The sequence below is a fragment of the Phodopus roborovskii genome, unplaced genomic scaffold, assembly GCF_943737965.1.
Source record: "Phodopus roborovskii unplaced genomic scaffold, PHOROB, whole genome shotgun sequence".
NCBI classification, from domain to species: Eukaryota; Metazoa; Chordata; class Mammalia; order Rodentia; family Cricetidae; genus Phodopus; species Phodopus roborovskii.
Window position 1 is genome coordinate 21,944,632 of NW_026126410.1, and position 24,629 is coordinate 21,969,260.

The following is a 24,629-nucleotide window of genomic DNA, read 5'->3' on the forward strand; positions in this document are numbered from 1 at the left end:
CCGGAGCCCCCTCAAGTACTGTCAAGCTGCTGCTCAGTGTTGCTTGCTGGGAAAGAAGGAAAGAAATTTGACACCAAGCCTCATCTTGGCTACTGAGAAAAATATCATCTCTGAGGTCACTCGACTTAAAGGGCATTTTTTTTTTTTTTTTTTGGCCAAGTCTTGGTGGAAGACGGTCCCTTGGTCATGCAAAACGGATCCGGGGGAAATCAGGAATTTTCTTGTCCACCTCTTCTCTGCATTCCGAATCACCCAACTACCTCCGTCACCTTGTAAAATTGGCAGGCTCTGGACCTTTTGAATGCTGGAGAAAAATCACTGTTTTGCCTCCAGCAAGAAACATGCATGTTGCAATACTGACTCCTCCTCTAGTGAAGAAAGAGTGAACAAGTGCACCGAGTTGAGCTTCTTCGCAGAGACAAGCGGCTGGCGACTGCGGAGCAGAGGCTAAAATCCCCAGACGCCGGGTCTTCTGGGCTGGGCTTTCCCCGCCTTCCTGTTCTGTCTTACTCGCTCTTCTCCTGCATACTGGATTTTACCCAGGGCTCAGGAAACAGCTTTACCTGCAGTGAGAAAGCTCGCGTTCTTTGCAGGAAGTGCTCACCGCTTGGTATGGCAGACTTTTCTCCGCAACAAAAGTAAGTACCAAGGGCAGACAAGGCTGCGCGCGGCCAGGGGCGGCGCGGGCGGGCGCTCTCTAGGGCCGCGGGTTCGAGGGCGCGTGTGGGAGCAGAGCAGTTGGCTGCAGGCACGGCTTGGGAAAATGCCAGGCAGCAGCCAGAGCCCGCGGGCACAAGGAAATCCCATCTCGTGCTGTGCCCATGCTTAGAGCCAAGCCTCGATATCCCTCTTTAAAGAAGCTAAACACATGCCAAGGTGCTTGACCACGCAACCCAGGTTTTACAACTCGGAGTATTTTAAAATATACCTTCAAGTGCGTCCTTGAGAACGAGTGCAGCATGATTGTGGGATTTTGGGGTTGCAGGTGGTTTGTGTCAAAATGAAAAGCTAGGGAGAGAGCAGGGAGGTGGAAAGGGATCAGACAGGGGATGCAATGTTAGCTATCTTGGGCAGCACAGATGAGTGCCGGGTGTGGACACTGAGTTACCTGCGCCCTTCACCCCCACTCCCACCCCCACCCCCACCCGGGACGCACACAGCACACTCACACAGCAATCTTAGCCTGCTGGCCAGGTGCTAGGAATTCAAGCCCTGGGGGTAGAAGCAAGACCAAGCTTCTGGAGAAGAGAACAGGAGACCAGGGAGCAAAGAAGGGGGTGGACTCCAAGAACCCGGACCCATATAGGGGAAGGTAAGGGCTGTAATTGTGGCTTTTGAGTAGAAAAAAATATCCTGTTAGTGACCTCTACCTGTGTGGCATGGAAGCAACCCGTGTTTCCCTAATAAACATCAACTTGTGGTTGAGCTTGAAAATGTTTGCTACCTGTTATTAATCTCATGGGGATGGGAGCATCCTTTAATCTTCATTCATGGAATTGGCTGGAGAAGATTTCCCACCTGAGTGTCTTGACCAATTGTATCTCTGCCTCTGTTAGACACAACCTTGGGAGTTTACCTTCTCCTAGCCTCAGTATACTCTGAAAAATTTAAGGAAATAGGTAACTCTTTATGTAAGTTCTTAATGGAGCAGAGGTGCAGAACACTGCCAGAAACAGGAACATTTTAGGTTTTGTTTTTGATTTTGGGGGGGGGGGTAATTTCAGTGGCCTTTTCAAAGCAGGGGTCCTTTTGAGAATTGGTTGAGTCATTTCCCCAGGGTAGAAACTATGCTTCAGGAACAGATGAGGAATTTTACAGGAATACTCTGTGTTGATCGTGCCTGAAAATCCCTTGTCTTTAAGGATGCTGCATCAGGACCCATCCAGCCAAGTATTTGCTGGTGGCTGGGCTGGCTGTGGGAATAATTGGTAGCCTTGCAGAGTTTGAGGCTTTGCTGGGAGAGACGGTCCTCCTTTACAGGGTGCTCAGAAAGTGTGTGTCCTCAATGGCTTTGTCAGTCTGTATGCTTTCAGGGACCCTCCTCTCAACTCCTTTTTATTTTTGTTTGTTGTTTGTTGTTTTGAGACAGGGTTTCTCTATGTAGCTTTGTAGACCAGGCTGACCTCAAACTCACAGAGATCTGCCTGCCTCTGCCTCTGCCTCCAGAGTGCTGGGATTAAAGGTGTGAGCCACTGCCTAGAGCAGGTGCTCTCAACCTTCCTTAGGCTACAACACTTTAATACAGTTCCTCGTGTCATGGTGACCCTCCAACCATAAAATTATTTTCGTTGCTACTTCATAACTGTAATTTTGCTATTTTTCAATCGTAATGTAAATATTTGATATGAAGGATATCTGATGTGATCCCTGTGAAAGGGTTGGTTGACCCACAGGTTGAGAACCACTACCCTAGAGATTTCTGTCCACAAATAGCCCTGGAAAGCAGCCTACAGGAGGTCAGTGTCCACATGAACCAATGTCCTACAGGCCAACTGGCTGACTGTCAGAGAGCAGGGCCAAGGCTTTGCTTGGAGACAAACACAGTGTGGCTCGGTGGTAATATTCCTTTGGGCATATGTACTTTGTCTTTAAACATCTAGAGAGTCTCACACCCCATAGAAATGAATCTTCCATCAACAGCACAGGGCAGTGTAGCAGAAAGCATGTGGCACTGGAGCCTGAGAGCTTCAGTGGAAGCCTGCACTTCAAATGACAGCTACACTTCAGCAAGTCACTGGGTATCTCTGAGCCTCACTCTTCCCAGCTGCAAGATGGGGAATAATCAGCTTTTCTTGTGTGATTGTTGAGGATATGAAAATACTATTTCCATCATGCACCACCCATGTTCAGTGATCAACTGTTCTTGTTCATTTTAATGTGACATTGCAAGTGCCCTCTAGTCCATGCATTTCAGAGCAGCCCACTGTCTCTCCTATGAGGGTTCTGCCAACAGAGCAGTGAGTGAAACCAGCTCATTAGTCTCTAAGATGAGAGAGAGGTTCAGAATTCAGGGTCAAGTTTACTGTCTCAGCTGTGCTATGTCAAGCAGAACTCTGTGTATTGGCAACAAATAAAATACTTGCAGATTGGCGTGGATTCTCAGACTTTCTGTTCCTTTCTGACCTGTAATTTTGAACACAAATAGCTATCTGTGTCTATAGTTGCAAGCAGTTGAGTATGAAACCAGAAATATCCCCAGATCTATCTCCAAATACACTACAAATATCTCTGTAGAGATAAATGTCTCCATTGCTACCTTTCATTGCTTTGTACACATACATTAAGAACCTCTTAGGGAGGTCCAAACAGAAGAACAATATCAAGCCTCAAGGAGAAGGAAATTGCATACTCACAAAGTAGGAAAGATTGGTGACCAGCATGTTCTTAGAGTACTTGATGGTAATATTGATACCTTTCACTGAACCTTTACAGTTCAGTGTAGTGAATACATCCATACAGTTCCTCAATTAAGTCTCACAGAAACACTGAAGGTATGAGTTATCATGTAAAGTTTTACCAGTAAGGAAAATGAGGGCTAGAATAATTTACATAATATTCTCAGCCCTCAGAGTTTGGGGTAGAAGCCTAGATCTGCCTGACTTTGTCATCCATTCTTTTGCCATTACCCAGTGCTGCCAGCCTTTCAGATATCAGAAAATTGCATCATGCCAACTGGACTTGGATTAGTCTCAAGGGCAGGGATAACCACATGTGGTGGATGCTTTTAAGTGAGATGAATAGATACTTTACTTGGGGCACATATTAACTTGTAGCAATAACAAACTACTTGTGGATAGTTGTTTTCCTGGTTCTTACCAAGCCCAGCTGGTAAATTTCAGAAAAGTGATACTTGGTATCAGCAGATGAAGCTGGGGCTGGCTGGCTGTCACTCAAATCCTGGGCAATCCTTTCTCATTCAGAGGACTCTGGGATTTTCGTTTTATACTAGTTTTTGCATCAAGACACTATTTATGTTTGCTTCCTGTGTTAAGGATTCATTCATTCATTTATTTGTCTACACTGCTATGTGTTGAGTAATTGGTTATACAATGGAGGAGAAAGATTAAATCTAGATAGCTTTTGTGGAGCTTCTAGGTAAGGAAAAATGGTAGTTAGCAGGTAGGTGAACAAACATGTAGAGATCATTCAAGGTCTGGTAAGATGGCCCCATGGGTAAAGACACTTGTCAAGAAGGCCTGGATACCAGAGTTCCCTCAATAAAACCCTGGAATCAATTCCACAAAGTTATCCTCCAAGATCCACATAAATACTGTGGTCCATATACCCATATGAATACATGATACCTGAGCACAAATAATAATAATAAATCTATTTTAAAGACCATTCCAGAAATCAGTATGTTCTATAAAGAAAATATAGAGATTACAGAGCCATGTGTGGTTCTGGAGTACTTGAAATGAGGCCGACCCATAGAGATAGGTGCTCAATTTATAAAACTCCCTAGATTTTAAACACTTGGCACCCATATACAAGAAGCAAATTTGCTCCTAATTTTAGTTTGTGTAGTAAAATTATAACATTTTAGATTAAACTGTTTTAGATAAAAATTTATCAAGTTTACCTACTAGCTTTTAATTTGTTTTAATGTACCTTAATAACAATTTTAAGTGACCATATCAAATGGCTTACATTACATTTGAATAGAATAGCTCTACTTAAGTCTGATAACTTGACAAAGACATAATAGGAATTTCCTCCTTCCCCGTTTCTCCTGGAAATATATTTTTTTCTCTATGTTTGGTGAATATTCTTCTCATGTCTACCAAAAATTTCCCTTTCCCCACCCCTCATGCTGATGGTGTGTAGATGGTGTAGTTAAAGCCAATTCCACCATGCCGATATTGGATTTGATTAAAGTAACTCTGTGGTTACATTTGTCACCAGAATACAGTCCCTCCTGTAGGAAAAATCTCAAGGTACTTTTCCACAAAACCCTATGTCCAAAGGCACATTTAAAAAAAAAAAATGTTTTTATCTCTAAATTGCTTCCTAAGATAATGCATTTGTATCTCTTAGCACTTTGGAAAGCCAGGGAGAAGATAGCTAAGATTTCACATATGTGTGCACAGCTCCTTAAGTCACCTCCCGTGGTGATAAGTGTGTTTCCCTCTCTGTTCTCTTGATGAAAACAGCTTGAACAAGAAGCAGTCCTGATCTCCAGGAGGACTGCTTCAAGAGTGTCACAAAAGGCCACCTCTGTTTTCTTTGTTCACTGGCTAAAATGGCCAGGTATGTCACTGAAATAAAGATATAGTTTGTTCTCCAAGTTTCATGTACTGCAAAGGGAAGTGCAGTCTGAGTCTAGAATGGGAGGAGCTCTCTGACTTGGGAGATCCTGCATGTAGAGTATAGGTTTGTCTAAGTCGGTTTGTCTATTATGCTCACTTTATTTCTTCCAATAATACTAGTATAAGTTTAGAGTTTAGTACAGAAAATGCTAAGGGAGAAGTATATTCTAAAAAAATATCAACCTAGTTATATCATTGATGGTCTGAGCACTGCTGGACTCTATCCACTCACCTGCAAGGACATATTTTCTTTATGTGGATACTGCAGAGCACTATACAAAATGCTGTTTGCTGCATGCCAATAGCATTGGTTGTCATCTGTTCATTTCCATTGGAACTCTAGACCTAAGGAAGATAATTAAAAAGGAAGCTGACTTGAGTGAACCTTAGTGGAAAGTTAAGAAGATCAACGTGTGTGTGTGTGTGTGTGTGTGTGTGTGTGCTTTTATATATGTGTTTATATGTGTTTTATATATGTGATTATATGTGATTGTATATTTATATATGATTTTACATACATATAATATATATATATATATATATATATATATATATATATAGAGAGAGAGAGAGAGAGAGAGAGAGAGAGAGAAAGAAAGAGAGAAATCATCTTTTCTTCCAAGAAGTCTGAGTCCAACTTCATGAGAGCAAGGATCTGGAAGGACAGAGTATATTCTCTAATACAGAAAAGGTATGTGAACATAATTGTCCAGTAGCAATGTAAGAGAACATTCCCTGGATGTGACATAGATGATACAAACAATTAGACTTTGGGGATACTGGAGGGCAAGATACATATAAATTATAAAGTTCATTGCTAAGGGTCAGGAGAAAGTTGGGAATTGAGGATGATATTAGCCTAAGGCGAAAGGGGAAGAGAGGCCATAGCAGACAGAAACATATGAACATACACAGCTATGGAAGCATGCATGAGGTGTGGACATATATGACGAAGGAAGCATGCATGAGGTGTTTGCAGACGTTCCTAATTCAATAACTCTTGCAGCAGAGTGTGGTCTTAGAATTGTCTAGAAAGCTGAGAAACTACTAATGCCTGCACGTACAGTCTCCATCTGGTCAACCCAGGATTGGAATCTAGCTATCAACAACCGGTGTGGTTTATTTTGTTTTTGTTTGAATTCTCCAGTGTTCTAATGTAAAGCCAGAATTTGAATATCATCATGATAAAAAAAATAAAGGAAGTTCTTCTAAATGACACAAAATAGACAAACAAGAAATGTGGCCTTTTCTTTGTTGAAATTTTATCTACATATGCATTTATACATAGGCTTCCAAATAATTGCCAGCTATGACCCCATCTTCTTGGATGATGCCTCTAAAGCCTCCTTTTGACTGATCCTTTGCATTCTCTGTGTGCTTTGATAGTGACCCATAGCCAACCTTAAGCTGTTTTTAACTACAAGGATTTGCAGTCATTTCAAAGGGCCTATCATGCCCACTAGTGTCCATAGTGGCTACTCCATAACAATCTGTAGTTTTTTCACCTCTCCAATTTTACAAATTGGGAAATGGATGCTAATGACTTGCCCTGGGTCATGGTGCTGGCTGGGACAGAGGTGAGAGAGATTAGAGTCCTCAGCTGTGGAACTCTCTATTGTATTAGGTCCTCAAAGTGAGTCTGTCCAGCCTCTTGTCAGTGACAGAAGTCTTTGTTTCCAACAGTGTCATTTCTTACATGAATGAATTTGTGTTACACATCAGTAGATAGGATTACAAACCTCCCTTAGCTGGCAGCAGTGAGACACTATGGGTATCAGCTGCCAGAAGGCAGCCTAACTGCAGTCCCATGAGACTTGGGCTATTACTCAAGCAATACTTGGTCATACCCACTTATAATCCAAAACTCTTGATGTGGGTAGTGAGGGCTCTGGCTGTATTCTTGCTGACTCTGGTACCTGACATCTGTTCTGATCTCTCCTTTTGCTCCTGGAAAGGATATTGATTCCTTATTGTAAGAGAGTGAGAGAGTATGAGGGAACCCATGGCTTTTGTTTGTTTGTTTGTTTTGTTTTGTTTTTTTCATTATTTAGAGGATACTTTAGAATACTTTATTAGTTTTTGTAATCAAACCCACGTAGATAAGACCTTACATATTTAATACAGTGTGTTACCCCTGTACAAATGAAAAAACTTAGGTTCAACAGTTTTAGACCAATATGGCTGTTAATTTCTGTACAATGCCAACTAAACATGGTAAACTGGGATACTTTTTTTCCAAAGTTGACAGCACAGGTAAAGTTTCCAAAATTTCAAATTATATATATATATATATATATATATATATATATGTGTGTGTGTGTGTGTGTGTGTGTGTGTGTGTGTGTGTCTGTGTGTGTGTTATATAAAAAGATCAATAATAGCAGTATATTATGCATCAATAGCAGCAACAGCTTTTCCAGGTTCTGTAGCCATTTGAACAAAATTGTACAGACATCCAGCACACACCATTATATATAAAAAAAAAAAGGTAAAAAACAAAATCCCAGGAAATAGCACAGTTCTGTTACTCTTGTGGTACCTGGCACCATTTGTTGTTTGTTTTTGTTGTTGTTGTTTGTTTGTTTGTTGTTTTTAAATTAGCTTCTCAATCATCATCTGGAAAGAAAACACTCTGAGTGACATAATTAAAAACAGCTCTGATAAAGCATGGTCACTACTATGTATCATAAAGCAGATACAAGCTATATCACATTCACAGAGGTATGATATTAGAGGATACAATTTGAAAGGCATTATTTGAGACTTGATTCTACTTTTCCAGCAGTAGGCCCAAGGGATGGTATGACATAGCTCTGTAAAGAAACCCATGTTTTTACAGTTGTGCCTTCAAGAATTTTTTATTTTATTTATTCTTATTTTTTTAGAGTTACTTATTTCATTTTATGCATATGAGTGTTTTGTCCGAATGCATGTACATGCACCACATGGCTGCCTGGTGTCCAAAGAGTTTGGTAGAGGGCATGGGAGTGAACAACATGTGATGCTAGAAAATGAACCTGTGTCCTCCATAAGAGCAGCAAGTGGTCCTATCAGCAGAGCCATTTCCTCAGCTCCAATACAGTGTATTAGATATGATCATGACACTCTCAAACAAACTATATGGTAGTATAATCTCCTCCTCAGCCCACCCCCTTCCTTTCCTTGGAACTTTACTCCCAATGTTTGTTCTAATTCATGTCCTATTTGTCCTATTCCCCTTCTATACCCCCTGCTCAGCATCAAATTTTATCTTCTCTTAGTCCTCTTTCTAGTCTCTTAGGCTTTATACATATTTACAGCTATTTATAAAACCGAAGATAGGTAGAGAAATGACTACATTATAAAATAGGAACCACATGTGAGTGAGAATGTGATTTTTTTTTCTTCTTTACTTTTGAGTTTGGTTCATCTTGGTTAATAATATACTATTTTCCATGCCCAGTCATGTTCTCACAAATTTCATGATTTCACTTTCTTTTCAGTTGAATAAAATTCCACTGTGTATCTGAACCACATTTTCTTTATCCATTTATCCACTAATGGGCATGTAGCCTGGTTCTAATCCATGCTGTTGTGAGTACAGCAATAAAAAAATATAGAACTGCAACTCTGTGAAGAATGTTAAGACATTTTGGTATATGTGCAGGGGTGATATAGCTGGGTCACATGGTATTTATATTTGCAATTTTCTGAGAAACCTCCAAATAAATTTGCGTGCCCACCAGAGGTAAATATGTTTCTTTCCTCACACTCTCAACAGTATTTGTTGTCAAATTTCTTGATGGTAGACATTCTGACATTAGATAGTTAGTGAGGTGGTATCTCAAAGTGGTTTTATTTGTTTGAGACAGGGTCTGACTGTATAGTCCTGGTTAGCTTTGAATACACAGAAATCTGCTAGCCCCAGCTTCCTGAGTGCTGGGATTAAAGGCATGTCCCTCCATGCCCAACTCAAAGTGATTTTATTCTGTATTTCCCTAATGCCTAAGCATATCAAACACTTTAAAAAAATATACACTAGCCATTTGTGTTTATTCTTTAGAGAATGGTATGCTCATTTTCTTAGCCTATTTGTTGACTGGCAAGCTATTTTTGTTTGTTTATTTTGTATGTGTTGATGTTCATTTTGCAGTTATGTTTAAATTATGGATATTAGCCCCCTGGCAAAGGTTCTCTTTCATTCTGTAAGCTGTCTGTTTGCTCTTGGAGCTGCATTTTTAAAAGAGTTCCTTCTACAAGTTGGGTCTTTGCCAATGATGAAGCTAGCATTGCTTCTAAAGGATGACAGAAAAAAAAAGCCAGCCCGTCAATCATCTCATCACAGCATGGATGGCAGTCTCTTTAGGGGGAGAAGGCAGGTCAGTTCACATCACTCTCAATTTTTTTCCCCTCTGTCTCCAAATCCATTACTAATGTAAGAATAATTGCCAAAAGCTTTAGCTGTAGCAAGCTCTAAACCAGTGGTTCTCAGCACTGATTGCATAGGAGGATCATCTTGGGAGCCTTAAAAATTACCCATAGGCCCACTGAGTCAGATTCTGGGAATGAGGACTGAGAGTCTGTATTTATTTATAGTTCCCCACATGAGGATGACGAGCAAGCATTCCGAAGAACTGTTTCTCAGCAATAACCCATCTCTTAATTGCTAGTAACTATTTCTTTTATTGCTTGTTTCATGTCACATGACCCCCAAATCAAAACCATTCTTTCCTTCTGTGGTAATTCCATTATTCTACACGTACACTGGTGTACGGTTCAGATTATTAGATTTTTAAAGCATGCTTTTTTCTCCTACTATAAGCAGATTCCAACCTCAAAGTCACCCCAAATCACCTTATTATTAAGAATTCTTATATATAATTTGAAAGCCAGTTTGCCATAAGGTTAATAATTATGAGATGGAAATAAGAAGGGTGAGCTTGCCTGCCACCCATGAATTGAATATCTCAATTGCTGTGTTTATCTTTAGTTGATCAAGACTTGCTTTCATGTCTCAGCCATTTTCAGGTCAGTTGTTTCCATTCCTAGCATACTCATACCCTTATTAAAAGGACAATGGCAGTGATAGTTTCCAAGGACTGTCATGGATACACTTTTACCAAGTTAAGCTTGCCAAGAACTAACTAGGTTGTGTAATGACATAACACACCTGGGAAAATCACTTGGAATGCAGAGACTACCTGCAACAGACTTTGCAGGAATAATAATAAAGATCTGTTCAGAAATAATCAATTTCAAGTCACCCTGTATATGGGAGAACTTGGGAATGTGGAGAATACTTCTAAAACCAATTGCCTTTAACCTAGCTGAGCCTGAGACTCCAACCTTCTCAAGAAGTTGTATTAATATAAAAAGGAAATCATATTTTATATTAGATTTGATAGGAGAGTGAGATGAAAAATGATGAGCTGTTCTCATTTCTGTAGGTTTCTGAGTTTTTAAGATTAGTTAGTAGTAAACACAGACACCGCTAAATAGGTTTCAGAGAGAGAGAGACTGATGGAGCTCTGTTGCTTATGAAGCAGTTGGAGCATCTGACAGTTTTATACACTCACTTTCTATTTGTAGAGATTCTACAGGGGCTCAAAATGGCAGCTATAGATGGAGTAATGATATTTGGGAGTAATTTATACTCCAGTGATAAAATAACCTATGTCCATATTTAAAAATCAAATAAAAAGTTAATGCTAAGAAGAAAAATAAGATGTAAAACAGAACTGGAAGCTTATGATTTCTAAAGAGGCCTGCATGAATTTCCCTCTCTTGGGATATGTATTCTGATTACCAAATCAACACCAAGAAGGAAATCCATACAAAAATCTGAGAGGAAAATGGCTGCAGGAAGAGGAGACAAGACTATGGCGTATATGAGGAACAGAAAGGAGGTCAGTGTGAGTGGATCTCAGAGGGGCTGGGACAGGCATATAAAGAGTGAGAAGCCCTGAGATCATGGGGCAGAGCTGGGATTTCAGTTTCTGGGAAGGAATCACTGGCAGGTTTCAAGCAGAGGAGGAATGGATTTTAAAATATAGGTTTAACATCAATGTGGTGATGGGCTAGGAACCAGAAGCAAAAGGACCATGGGATGCTGACCATACAGATGTACAAGCAGGGGATAAAATGTATGGTGGTAAATTTACACTGGTAGAATAGAAGGCTGTCGGATTGAGCGTAGAATTCCGAAATAGGAAAAGCATAGCTTCCAGATGATTAGGCTGTGCTGACAAACCCAATCCCAAGTATTGTCACGGGATTTGAACTAAAAATCCAGTAGTCCACAGTACTACTTAGAAACATTAGCAATGTGGGGCTTCACTTACTTAACCACAAAAAAATATAATAAATTCCATCCAAAGAGAAGTTTCTATTTGCTCTCTGTTACTTTCTGGCCATAAAAATTCCATCCTGTATCAAGACCGATCTCATGGGGTTTGTGTTTTTAATGACTATGTTTCTGGTAAGTCCTGGAATGGTCACAGTCAGGTTGCTAGTTTATCTTTCCTGAGCATTTTGTTATTAACTACATTTATCAACTCCTTCCTGACTTTATTGCTTTATGCCGTTGGTCAGTTTCTCCATATAATTGTAACACCGTGATGACTAGTACTTAATACACCTTTACTTTCTGCAAGAATGTCCTGAGAATTTCAGTCATCTCAGCCATCCTCAATTGGATATTTTCATAATCAGTTATATGGATAATTGAATATTCGTGTTGTGGTTTTACACATAAGGAAAGAAGACATAGTAAAAGAACTTTAGTCATTTGTCCAATATCACATTGATGTCTGATGACAAGGCCGGGATTTGAACTGAGCCTGGTTGCAAAGCTCTGAGTTTCAGCCACTGTGCTGTGCCTTTTGCATCCAGTTCTCTTTTATTCTTTCCAAATGAAGCTGTCACCATCATACGACTTCTTCCACAGGTGGCACTTCACCTGGCAGGTGTATTGAGATATTCAGCTTGCCTGAACCTGTTGCACTGACCATGCCCATTAGGACATGGGGACTAGGTCTTGGGTCTTGGACCCCAGTACTCTCTCTTGCTTCCTGGTCAGAGACCTATGGAACATATGGAGGCATCCTTGGGACAGGAACCTGCTTCTAGTGTAAGTGATTTTTCCCTGAATAAGCATCCATCAGCCTATTTGTTTTCCCAGATTCTTGTTTATCCATGATAGGCAGGGTTTGCAGAGGTTGGACAGGCCAGCTCCTTCCCAGGAGGCCTCCCATCTAATCCACCTGCCATCAACCAGGACAGAAGCACAAGGTCCTTCACTGAGGTCTGGACACAGTTGCCAGCCCCAGAGGCCTGTTGCTGTATACCTTTCTTGTCCTTACGCTTTCTGCCTATTACTCATAGTTCCTGCATTGTGCCCACCTGCCACCTCAGGAATGTTTCTTTGGTCTGATGAAACAAAAATCATCTAACAAGCCATGCAACATTTTTCTACTTATTCCCTAGGGCCCATGAAACCTGAAAACGCAAAGGGAAATTGTTAACTTTTTGCCATCACAATTTGTTTTTAAAATATTGAAGGTTTTTCTCCAGAGTTTTATTTGGAGAGATAAAGCAAGCTCAGGGACCAGAGTAGTTTCATTCTGTATTCTTAACTTGACATTGTGCATCTACTGCTAGAGAATTCTTCTCTCAAGTGACTCAAGTTCCCAATAAATAGCCTGAAAGTGGCAGACCTTTCTCTCTTCCTGGTTATGATAAGAATGGATTTGCAAAATTGAGGTTTATACAAAAAAATCAATTAAGATTCCTTCAATCTCTGCAATAAATGTGTCTGCAATGACCGTAGGATAGTAATTGTGATGACTCATCTTCTATGCTGTAAGTTTAAGCTTGGTAAGTATTTTAATTAAAAAAAATGATACAATCTTTTGCTGCTACTGCCATGGGGTAATTTTTAATAGAGACCAATATGCATTATTGGGATTGTTAATTTTAATCAAATCATCAATTTGTTCATTCATCTGTTTGCTTAAATTTTCAATAAAAGTGTTATTAAAAAGTTATACAACACACATCACATATTTCTCATAATTGAATTAAGTTCCAGATTCAAAGTTGCAAAAGAAAAAGGAAACTATGATCTTCACTAAGTTTTGAAGGTTTCCCTGGCAGCATCAATTAATTACAAGTTAAAAGCCATTTAAAATGTTTGAATATTCTCCAGATAGCTCAAAATATCATAAAGGGCTTAATTACTAAAAGTTCAACTTCAAGTCACTAATATAAGTTCTTTCTTTATTGGAACACTTGTATTCAAGAATCAAGTGTAGCTATGCCCTCAGATAACACCCAATCATTCAGGGCTCAGAGCAACATGATGGCTAGTTCATTTCATCACTTTATTCAAAATAAGACTTGATGCATGTGTCTCTCTTTCAGAACTTTCTGATTTGATTTTTCAGATGACTTCATAAACATAATACCAGTGTTTGTATCTGTGATTTTTAAACTTTTATGTTTTCTCATGGTTAAAACTAAAGAGGCAAAAACATATGCATGAAGACTCTCTAACCTTTCCAAAATTCTAAAAAATGTACATGTGAGACTATGGATCAGATTCTCATTATTACGTCCTCTGTCTTCCAAGATGCTATGACTCTATGAAGCCAAAGACTACTGACCATTGTTGAAACTAACTACTAGGAGTTCTGAGTCTCCCTCACTCTGAAATTTCACTTCTAAACTCAAATGTATTATTCAGTGTGGTTATTTGAGGATAAACTGATATGTTTTCAGAGAAGTGTGGAGGAAGAGATGAAAGTAAAGCCTTCATATTGGTGAGAATGTTCTATCAAGAGTGGGTTTATAAAGAATTGAGGTAGAATTTGTTGAGTATCCAGGGTGAATCCTGGGATATAAGCCTGCTAAGACTCAGTCTTATTTGAGAACTTGAGATTGTTATTATTTGTAATTCCTTTTTGTTTCACAACTGGTATGTGTACCCATTTTCAGGGGGTAGAGATTGATTTCCCTTTTATCATGAGCTTTGGGTCATCACAGGTTTTGGAGATCCCTTAGTAAAAAGGGATCACATGGATTGTGTATTCAGAATGCTTCCCTGAAAGAAAATCTTATAATGGATTATTTATACCCATGGTGCACCCTCATTACCTATATCTATCCGTATGTTACTCATAGGTTCCTTGGGTTATACCACTACATTTGACATACCCTAGAGCAGGATCATCATGGCTTCTCCTTTATATACTGTCCCAGAGCCCGCCATTTCCTTAGAGCCTCAATACTCATTAAGGGTAAAACTTGATAAGCATTTCAAACTCCCACAAGTCACAGACAACTAGGAGCAGATGATTGTCCATGTGACTGAAAGAAATGAAGAAATGAAAACTGACCATGTGGAGGTATAGGCCATGTATGACTCTGAGGCAGAAACTGCCTGTCCTGTTGACCTTCGTTGCAAGTTCTATGCGGCTGTCACACAATAATGACCACTTGATTGTATGTGTGTCTTCTTTACGAACTGCTTAGGGTTTTATATGAAGTCTAATGAATAAATTACGTGCTAATATCAACCCATCTCCATTATCAGCATTCTCTCTTCTAAAAAGGAATTCTTTTTTTCTTCTATCCCTGCACTGTGGTGGCTCCATAGAAGCCCCTAATTCCCTTTTGTTTATTTTTTCTACACATTTGTTGTCTGCTTTCCTCTTGAAAATGCCTTCTTCTTAACTAAATGTTCCTAAGAATGTGCCAAAAAACCCTGTAAACCATGCAGGGCAAGAAGGAAGCACTCCTGGCATTTTCTTGTACACAGCAATGGAACTACCTAATATAGACTTAAAGGAAGCCTTCCTAGCAGCCATCAGGAGACACATGTTAAAGTCATTGAAAACTCCCATCATCCCTTACAGTGGCTTCTCTGGTACACTCCTAAGACACAGTTGTGATAAAGCCTCCTTGGGATCCACCTGAGTTAAGAATAACCACCCAATATCAGAGCCCTTATTTCTAATTCTGCATACCAAAGAACTAAGCTCATCCGTGGACTCAGAACTGGTTGTGGATGACAGAATCCTTTGTGCACCTTGCAAAAGAAACCATTTGCTAGAATCAGACCGACAGCACATATCTCAGCACCAAACTTGAAGGGCTGGTGACCCATAGAAAAGCTTCTAAAAATTTTGGACCTTGGGCTCATTGTAAAAAATGAACATGCCCACGCTTGCATACCAGGACAGTTTTGAGGGTGGAGTAATCTCTGACCCTGCTTATCTGTCATTGTTTCTCCCAGAGTCCACCCCCAATGCCTGTGGTTTTAGCTGTATGCTGTACATGGAAGAAAGACCCTGGAATGATGAGCCATAGTTTGCTGGTTTGGTGCTTTGTCCACTCAGCCACAGATAACATACTCTCAAGGCCATCATTCTTGCTAAATATTTATCTGGAGCACTACATTATGAGTCTTTGGAGTCCAAATCTGATAACCATGCAGGAAAACTCCTCAAGAGAGATGGGCTAGAAGATTACCTCATCGTAACATCTCCAGTTGCCCTACATTTGATGCCAGCAGGCAAATTTGAGCTGGTAAGGCGGTGTACAATTCCCAGAAAATTGAAGGTATAAGCACCTGTTCTTCCTCTGGTAAAGCCAAGGCAAATGTAAAATATCTGAAACACAGTGGAGCCCCTGGCAACAGGCATGGCTAAGGAGGCTGGGCAAAGCTCACCACTGCTGGAAGCAAAGCTGGCCACTGGAGTGGGAGAGCCTGTTCACTTGGCCTCAGCCTGGACAAGGGCCTGAGTGGCCAGAGGCAAGATTGGGCTCATAGAAAATGAGCCTGGGACACTGAGGACTGAAAACTAACCTAACAAAGCAGATCTATTTCCATTTATGAGAGATGGAATGGTTTGGGGTTTGTGACTCATTAAACCATCTAGAAGGCCAAAAAATTGTGAAGGGAGACACCTTGATTCCTCTGGCTACATGGATGGGCCCTCAGACTTACATAGTCTAGTGGTCGCACAAAAAGAAACAGGATTAGGCACTTGTCATTGTGGCATATCTTTATTTATATTCACACCTAATTCCATAAACATTTTTGTCATTGTTGATATAAAAAGCTTATATTTGTGAAAATAAAGTATGGAACAAGACTCCAATAGCAAAATGTTATAAGAAATTAAAATACAACAATAGCAGTAGTAACACAAGTATCTTGTGTTGCACTGTTAGGGTGGAAATCAATAACCACAGTGAAGGTTTGGGAATCTAAGGCATCAGCCAAAGTAATAACTTCAAATGTTGTGAATTTCTTTTAGAGAAGTACTTTACACATGGACTAGTGTAGTCATCAACTGAAACATAAGTAGACTTAATACATTCTCACCACATAGATGGACTGTGTATAGCTATATAGCAAAAGCATGTTCAAATGTAAAACAACTTTCCTTCACGGTTGTATTTCATGGAAACCTCCTGGTCTTGACTGAACCCTTTTTAATTTTTTTCCCTTAGAATCAAAGAATTTCTGATGGGGCTGTATTGTTGTTTAGTATTAGACAGCTCTGATTATGCAAGTAGCAAAGGCATCATTCTACTGTCATGTTAAGCTTCTCCAAGAATCTCGCCTCTGTATAAGTAGGCAACTGACTCTGAGACTGATGTATCCAATCAACAGCAAGCATTCACTAGGAAAAGCAGGATGACACTGGCTATTACCTGAAGCAGTTAAAGATTCAATCCCAACCAAATCTCATACTTGATGTTGGCCACTAAGTTGCAGCTCCATTCATGAAGAGTTTAATAATGGTATTTAATTGTTTTGTTCCAATAATTTGTTGTTAATTTATTGCTTACATTCCAATTCCACCTCTCCTCCTGCCACCCTGTCTCCCCCAACATCCCCTCCTGCCATCTGCTCATTGGAGAGAATAAGGCCTCCCCTAGGAAGTCTACTAAGTCTGTCCCATCATCTCATTGAGGGAGGACCAAGGCACTTCTCCACCCCACATTCCTGTATCTAGGCTGAGCATGGTATCTCTCCTTAAAGAATGGGCTCCACTAAGGTATTTTGTGCATTAGTGTTAGATCTTGGTTCCACGGGCAATGTGACTCAGGTCTGACAAATGAGGAACCTGCATGAAACAGAAACAGAATTAGACTCCCTAAATATAGGTGACTGTGGTGTGACTGGTATTTAAAATTTTTGCCTTAATAGTTAAAACTATTTATTTTTTTTTCTTTCTTTCTTTCTTTCTTTTTTTTTTTTTTTTTTTTTTTTTTTTTTAGTGCTTGGGGATCAAACCCAAGAAGACCTTATGTGTGGTAGACAAGTACTCTAATCCCAATTTTTACCCCTACACACTTTTTTGATTTTTGTCCCACCAGTCAGGAACTATAAATCTTTCTAGAGAATTTGATATCTGATCAAACATGGAAGTACTCTAGGAATTTCACTCTCAAAATCACAGCTTCCCTCTTTCTAATTGATATTAGTCTGTGAAGGATAAACCCGGTAGTGTCAGAAGTAGTTCTCCACTCCTCCTACAACAATGGCCTCTATATTGTTACTATATTGTTATTGAACAGTACTACTAGACAAAAATTCTGGGAACTCATCCATAAGGGAACATTCTTTGGGAATACATGCTCCATTATGCATATTGGGAACCAGAATGTCAAAACAGTGTAAAAGTTTCCTTAACCCCTTTCCTATATAGCTGTTTGGGAAGGTGACTGTTGTGTTTATCAAAACGTCATATTACACACATATGAATTAATCCTGTGTTAGTGAGCTTTCCTGTAAAAAGACTCAGATGTACAGGAGGATGTCACCATTTCTGAAGTAGGTTTTCGTTCCTTTGTGGGTAAAGCATTTCTAGAATATTTGACATACAAGAAAGAATAGCATGTGTTAATCTAGACACCTGAAGCCCTGTGTTCTAATTCCATCTAACTTTTTTATGTTTCTTAGTACTTCTGAGTTTCATTCACAAATAATTCAATGATTTTGAGTAGATGGGAAGTCCAAAATTGAAAAGAGCTAAAGCTAGCCAGAAAACTTGCTGACTCATTGTCTTCTTGAACTTCACAAAGCATCCTAAACTTTCTACAAAATCTGCAAAGAAAAAAAAAACCTGCAGAGATAGGATGACATGACTAGTAAATGTGGTTATCTTCATATGATTTCCAAAATTGCTCCTCTGGCTAACATTCTGCACCTACCAACAAGTGATACCTAGAGAATTTCTTTCATCATGCTTAGCATGAATTGCAAATATTAAAGATGTTCCTTATCTGCCCTACACTGGAGTCATTACATTTTTCTGAAAGAGATAACAATTGTATATTAGACTTTTTTGTTGTTATTTTTCGAGACAGAGTTTCTCTGTATAGCTTTGGAGTGGGCTTTGCAGGCCATATGTCCTCTATCATGATTACTCAGCTCTGCCCTTTTCATGAAAAAACAACCATGAACAATGCATAAGTTCATTGTTATTGTCAAAAAAGTAAGCAGAACCAGTTGACTTGTAGACTTTTCAAGAGTCTCTGAATCCCAAGTATCTATGTGAAGTCATAGCTTGACTTATTTATTCTAAATTAAGTCTAATATATTGATATTTAGTCAACATTCATTGAACACTTTTCTCTCATAAATGACTAAACATTTGTTTAATCGATTTGTACTTAATTGACATTAACAGATCATGGCATTCTTGTCACATATCAATTTTTAGAAAGCTTTGTTTACTCTGTCACTTTTGGAATCAATAAAACAGACCTTGAGATTTCAAGCAGATTCTCATTTTCATAATTATGGTTTAAGGAGTTTTACATAATTGTAGTATTGGAAAATTATTTAATTGAGCTGGCCTTTTATAGCTGCATGTCATATATATCTTAGATATATATGTCCTTAAATAACCTTACTCACCCACCTCCTTCATCATTCTATGCCTCTATCACTGGGTCCCATTAGACTTTGTGAGTCTTTAAATTTTATTAACTGAGCTAGAACACTGTGCTCAAGGTTGGTCATACCAACTCTTCCTAATAATGGAGAGCTGTGTTTTTTGAGAATAGTAAACAACAAAGAAAGTCAGAAGTGAGAAAGTGAAGAAATCACAGAAGAGACAACATGGGAACATGAAACAAACACATTGTGTCTTACATAATGATCTGCTCATAATTCCTTTAAGTTTCAGTTGTGACCACAGTTAAGCTATCTAGAGTGTCAAAAAGAATAAGCATAAAAGTAGCATCTTGCTTTGTCTAGTAATGACCATGTAGCAACTGAGAGTAAAGAACTTTGCTAATAGTCTGTCTTTGTTGGGTTGCATGCCAAGAGTTTCACAAACTGCATTCCTTCTGTGGGATGAGGAAATCCGGGGCATATTTTAACATAATGGGCTAAATAACTATGTTACCCAGATCTGGGAAATTTTACTTTGCATAGTTTCTTCCCCTTGTCCTCCTTCCTGATCCAGTGGAAAGATTAATCTGCATTATGTGAACTGGGTTATGAAAGAAATCATGCTTTCATTGAAAGTCTTGTGCCTAATGTCAAATTAAAATTTATCATAGTCATCATTGGGAACTATCCTGCAAAGTTCAGAAGTCAAAACATTTCTCAAACTTGTAGATACTGTCCCAGGTGCTGGAGAAATATCAATGAGCTGAGGGGTCTCTATCTGCATAGAGTTTATGAAATATCAAGGAGGCAGACATCAATAATAGGTTCCCTGGATAAGAATGTAACTCAGTCATAATGAACTGGCCTAGAGTATGCAAGCCCTTCCCCTGACACACACACACACACACACACACACACACACACTTGCTCAAGCATGCACGTATAAACCAAGTGCATTGTTAAATGTGGTTAGGACAGCAAAAGAATAGCACATTATTATTTCAGAGATCAAGTCAAAGAGAGTAGTGACAGACCTAAGTCCAAAAAGAGGAACAAATATTTTGAGTTACAGGAAAAGCACTTTCAGTGTCACTGAAGTGGAGAGAGCATGCATATGTGTGGGGTGGAAGAAACTGCAGCTGACCCAAGCTGAACACAACAAGAAGAAACTGGAAACCGTAAGCATTGGCAGGTCACTGAAGGATAAATAGGAAGCCTGTGGGGTGGACAAAACAGATGTATAGCATGAATCTGTTGCTCGATATGTGAAGAATCCCTTGTGCTAGATAATATTCTGTGAGTCAAGCTTGGGTGCCCATGGACTGACTACAAGATTAGTAAGAAAGATAAATGGCAATGACAAACCTGGTATGTTTATTATTGTTATTACTATAGGCTTAAATGCGATACAATCCCATTGGACCATTGTACAGTTGAGATGGTTCCTTCAGGGGAGTATGAAAATAAATGGTGTACCACATAGCATAATTGAACTTTTTGGAGAGTGTTTGTATTTTGGTATCTCTGGCACCTATTTCAGAGGACAGGGAGAAAAGAGGCGTCATCACACTTTGTTTAGAACATCAGTAGAGATGGTCTTCCTTAATGTTTATGAGGCATTCCATCTGAGGCATCTAAAGCCCCTGTGTCCTCCAGGACTGATCAGTTATGAACAGCATGTGCTGAGTGTTCTTTTGATCTTTGAAACACTGTTTCTGCCTTTGACTACCTTTCTACACATTTGCCTCAGGAAAGAAAGCTTAACCTTTGTTTTCCCAAGACAGTTTGATTTTATTTTGGTACTTTCAGGGGATGGAAGACAGTACTTTTATGTAAGAACAAAAATGCTACCTTTCCAGCGTATAACAAACTGTGTGCCTGGAATTAGAGAAGGATTAGAAGAAGAATGTATTTCTATATCAGCTTAAAATTATGTGACTTCTTTTCCTGGTATTACAGGTCAAATATACACAAATACACACACACACACACACACACACACAGGCATCATTCATTATATTATACTCCAGAAAAAGGAAATCAAAATTTACTTAAGATAAAATGTTTTTCTTTCTTGTTTAAGAAATAATAATTATTTGCAAAACTGATCATCTTTTTTTTAATCAATGAGCTCCTGCAGGTGCATTCTGACATGATATTTAAAACTTAGAAAAGCATATACATGTGTGCATGTTGGCTTTTGAATTTATATTTGTTTGTGTGTGTGTATAGCAAAATGGTCATCCATACACAGAGACATAAAACCTCACATTGGTTACTTCATTGAGAGTGTATTAAATCTACAGGTCAGTTATAAAAGCTAATTTTAAGTATATATAACCCTGAAGGAACCATCTCAACTGTACAATGGTCCAACAGGATTGTATCACATTTAAACCTATAGTAATAAGAAATGGTGGACTCTTTCTGTTTATGTCAGTCTTTTACATTTCTTTTGAAAGCTTTATAGTTTTTATTCTTAGGTCTTGCATAGTCTTGTTAGAACACTTTATGTGTGTTTTTAATGTTAAGTGTTTGTTTTACTATAATTGATTTTCCCCCATCTTCTTTCTGGAACTACTGGACTGTGAATACATACATACATAATACATATATACATATATTTATATATATATTTACTCTCTAGATAATCACTAATTATAAGTGTGTCTCATCCTAAGAAATAATAATTAATGGTGTCAGAAATAATGATGATTCTTCTCACTCTAGTGATTGCATCTAATTTTGATCTGATACTTAGACCATTGCTGTAATATTAAAATAACAATAGGGAATATCATTTCTAATATTGGTTTCAAGAAGAATGCCTCGGGTGTAGTATTTTCAATGTTCTGGTGGCCCTAATGGGTCATGAGTCAGAGTTCTGAAATAAAAAGACAGAAATAAAGAGACTCAACTGACATTAACCCACAGTTTCTTGAATATATTTTACCAGAAGCATGTTTCTTATCTTTCTGGATCAATTATAACACTCAAAGTTGCATAAACTTGATTAACTTCATTTTGGGAAAAACAGAAGTTTATGTTTCCCAGTCTTTTTCATCTGTCTTTTGCTATATGGACTACATTCTTGTATTGTTTTCCTTTTTCCAAAAAATTAAAAAGATGGTTATACTTCTCTTATTTCAATGAGTTGCTATTGTTAAGTTTCCAAAATATCCCATGATTGTAGAAGAGAATAATGACTCTACACTTACCAAATCAACTTCTGGATGAAATGGTATCTTTAAATGATTTCATCAAAGATGAGAATTTTAATCCATTTTCAACCCTTTTCTCAGTATTTAAAATAATAATTTAGATTATTTTTTGGAGGGGTGGGGGTTACAATATCCAGAATGGTGTTTCTGTAATGGCCTGCTTAACATCCAGAACACATATGTTTTATCTGAGCTTTAATAAAGCAAAAAGATGTTTGTCCTGATGTACCTGGATGTAAACTCATTTTTATTGATTTTTGCATGGCATTCACTGAATCATTCACTTATCAGACTCATATTTTCTAGTATTATGACACTGCTACATTTACTTATAACTTCTTAAATTTTTAAATGTTTTTAATTATCTACTACCTTCATATTTTACGCTTTCAAAGTGTGTCATTATAATTTGAATGCCTCTTTTATAGAATTATTGCAGTGGGTATGTATTCACAAAGGCTATACATGCACATATCAGTCAGTTTTGCTAAATACTCTTTCCTGTAGTATCCACATCCCTGCCTGTTTCCATTATTCCAGAAAGTTTCCCACTCCAAGCAATCTCCCTGCTGCAAACAACCACTGACCTGATTCCCATCACCTTTAACTAGTTTTGTCTATTCTAACAATTCTATCAGTGGGACCAAACATTATGAATGAGAATCCTTGTGCTCGTTTTCTCTTCTTTTTCTGTGTTTTGAGACTTTTTCGAGTTTGGCTTACATTACTCCAGCTCGCTTAGAGCTGGGTAGTAATCACTGAATGTATTAGAATACATGTCTTCTTTATTATTCTTGGAGAACTTCATACATCATACTTTGATCAATCCTCCCAGATCCACACCCCTTTCCTACTTACCCAAGTTTGTATCTTCAAAGCCCATCAGTTCAGTTTGCACTGCTCTTTTATTTGGGGTGGAGTCCCCCACTGAAGCAAGACCAACCTACCTGTGGATACACCCTTAAAGAAAACAGAGGCGGGGGGAGGGTATGATGGAATTACATTATGATCTCAAAAAACCAAATGAAATATTTTTGAGATGGGGATTTCACAAACAACTCTGGTCTTCTGAGTCTGTGATGAAAACTAAGTGATAGCAATGTTTCTGAAAGTATGTTGTACCTCAGCAATAACTTTTTAGGGAAAAGGGAGAAAACTAACTCTCCATTTCCAGCAGCAGTCATTTTCCAATAGTGCCTCAGCTGGAGGCAGGATAACATGCCCACTTCCCCTATCCATGCTGAGATTTTATCTGGCTTGAGTTTGCGCAGGTCATGTGCATGTTGTCACTGCTATCTGCCACTGTGAGTTTATATGTGCCACTTCCCTGCTGTGTCCACAAGTTACTCTTTCTTGTAACCATCCGTACCTTCAGCTCTTAGCACCTTTTCACCTCTTCTCCTTCAATGAATCCTGAAGTCTGGGAGAAGGGAATGTGACATACATGTTCCATCGGTCTCTTATTCTCCACATGTTGGTCAGTTTGGGAGTCGGGGGCCTCTGTGTTAAATATCGTCAACTGCAAAAAGAAGCATCTCTGATAAGGTCTGAGAGATGCACTAACCTATAAGTATAACAATAAGTCATTAGGAGTCAGTTCCCACTATGTCCTTCAACAGAATGTTCTTTCTTAGGGCCTGTGATATGCCCAGCTATAGGTTTGTGACCTAGAAAAAACAAGGGAGGGAGGGTATGGGTTCCATCTCATGGAACAAGTCTTAATACAATCATTTGGTTACTCCCTTAATATTCTATTTCACAAGTGGACGCACCTTGCTAGACAGGTCGCTGTTGTAGCTCTCAGGATTTACAACTGGGTGACAGTGATTATTACTTTTCTCCTCCTGTACTGTGCATATCACCTTCTAGTATCACTAAAACCAGCTGAAGCTTCCAAGTCACCACCTGCTCCATGTTCTATGACTCAAGTATGTGGTGTCATACTGTCATGTTCTAGAATGGTAAATGAAACCTTTGACAATAGTCTGAAATGTTTTGGGGCCCGTGAAACTTCACTGGCCAACAACAGAAGTAACCAATTTCTGACATAAAGATCTGGTATCTATAGGATATCTAATAGGGAAATGCTGCCTAGTTGTAAACTAACTCCATTTAAGTGTGTGTGTGTGTGTGTGTGTGTGTGTGTGTGTGTGTATTCTAAAGTAGTAGGTTTCCATGTGACTTTTTCAGATCTTACCCTCTCCT

At 38.9% G+C, this 24,629-nt stretch overlaps 1 protein-coding gene across 2 annotated transcripts in view; it reads left to right on the forward strand.

Annotated features, from left to right (window-relative positions):
- The first annotated feature begins 13 nt into the window (after nucleotides 1–13).
- Prlr (prolactin receptor) overlaps nucleotides 14–24,629 on the forward strand; it is a 156,110-nt gene continuing 131,494 nt past the window's right edge. Inside the window, exon 1 of one of the 2 annotated variants that reach the window (XM_051182541.1) lies at nucleotides 14–638. The gene's annotated coding sequence lies outside the window, so the exon portion shown is untranslated. The remainder of the gene's footprint in view (nucleotides 639–24,629) is intronic. The other variant, XM_051182539.1, reaches the window with a different exon arrangement.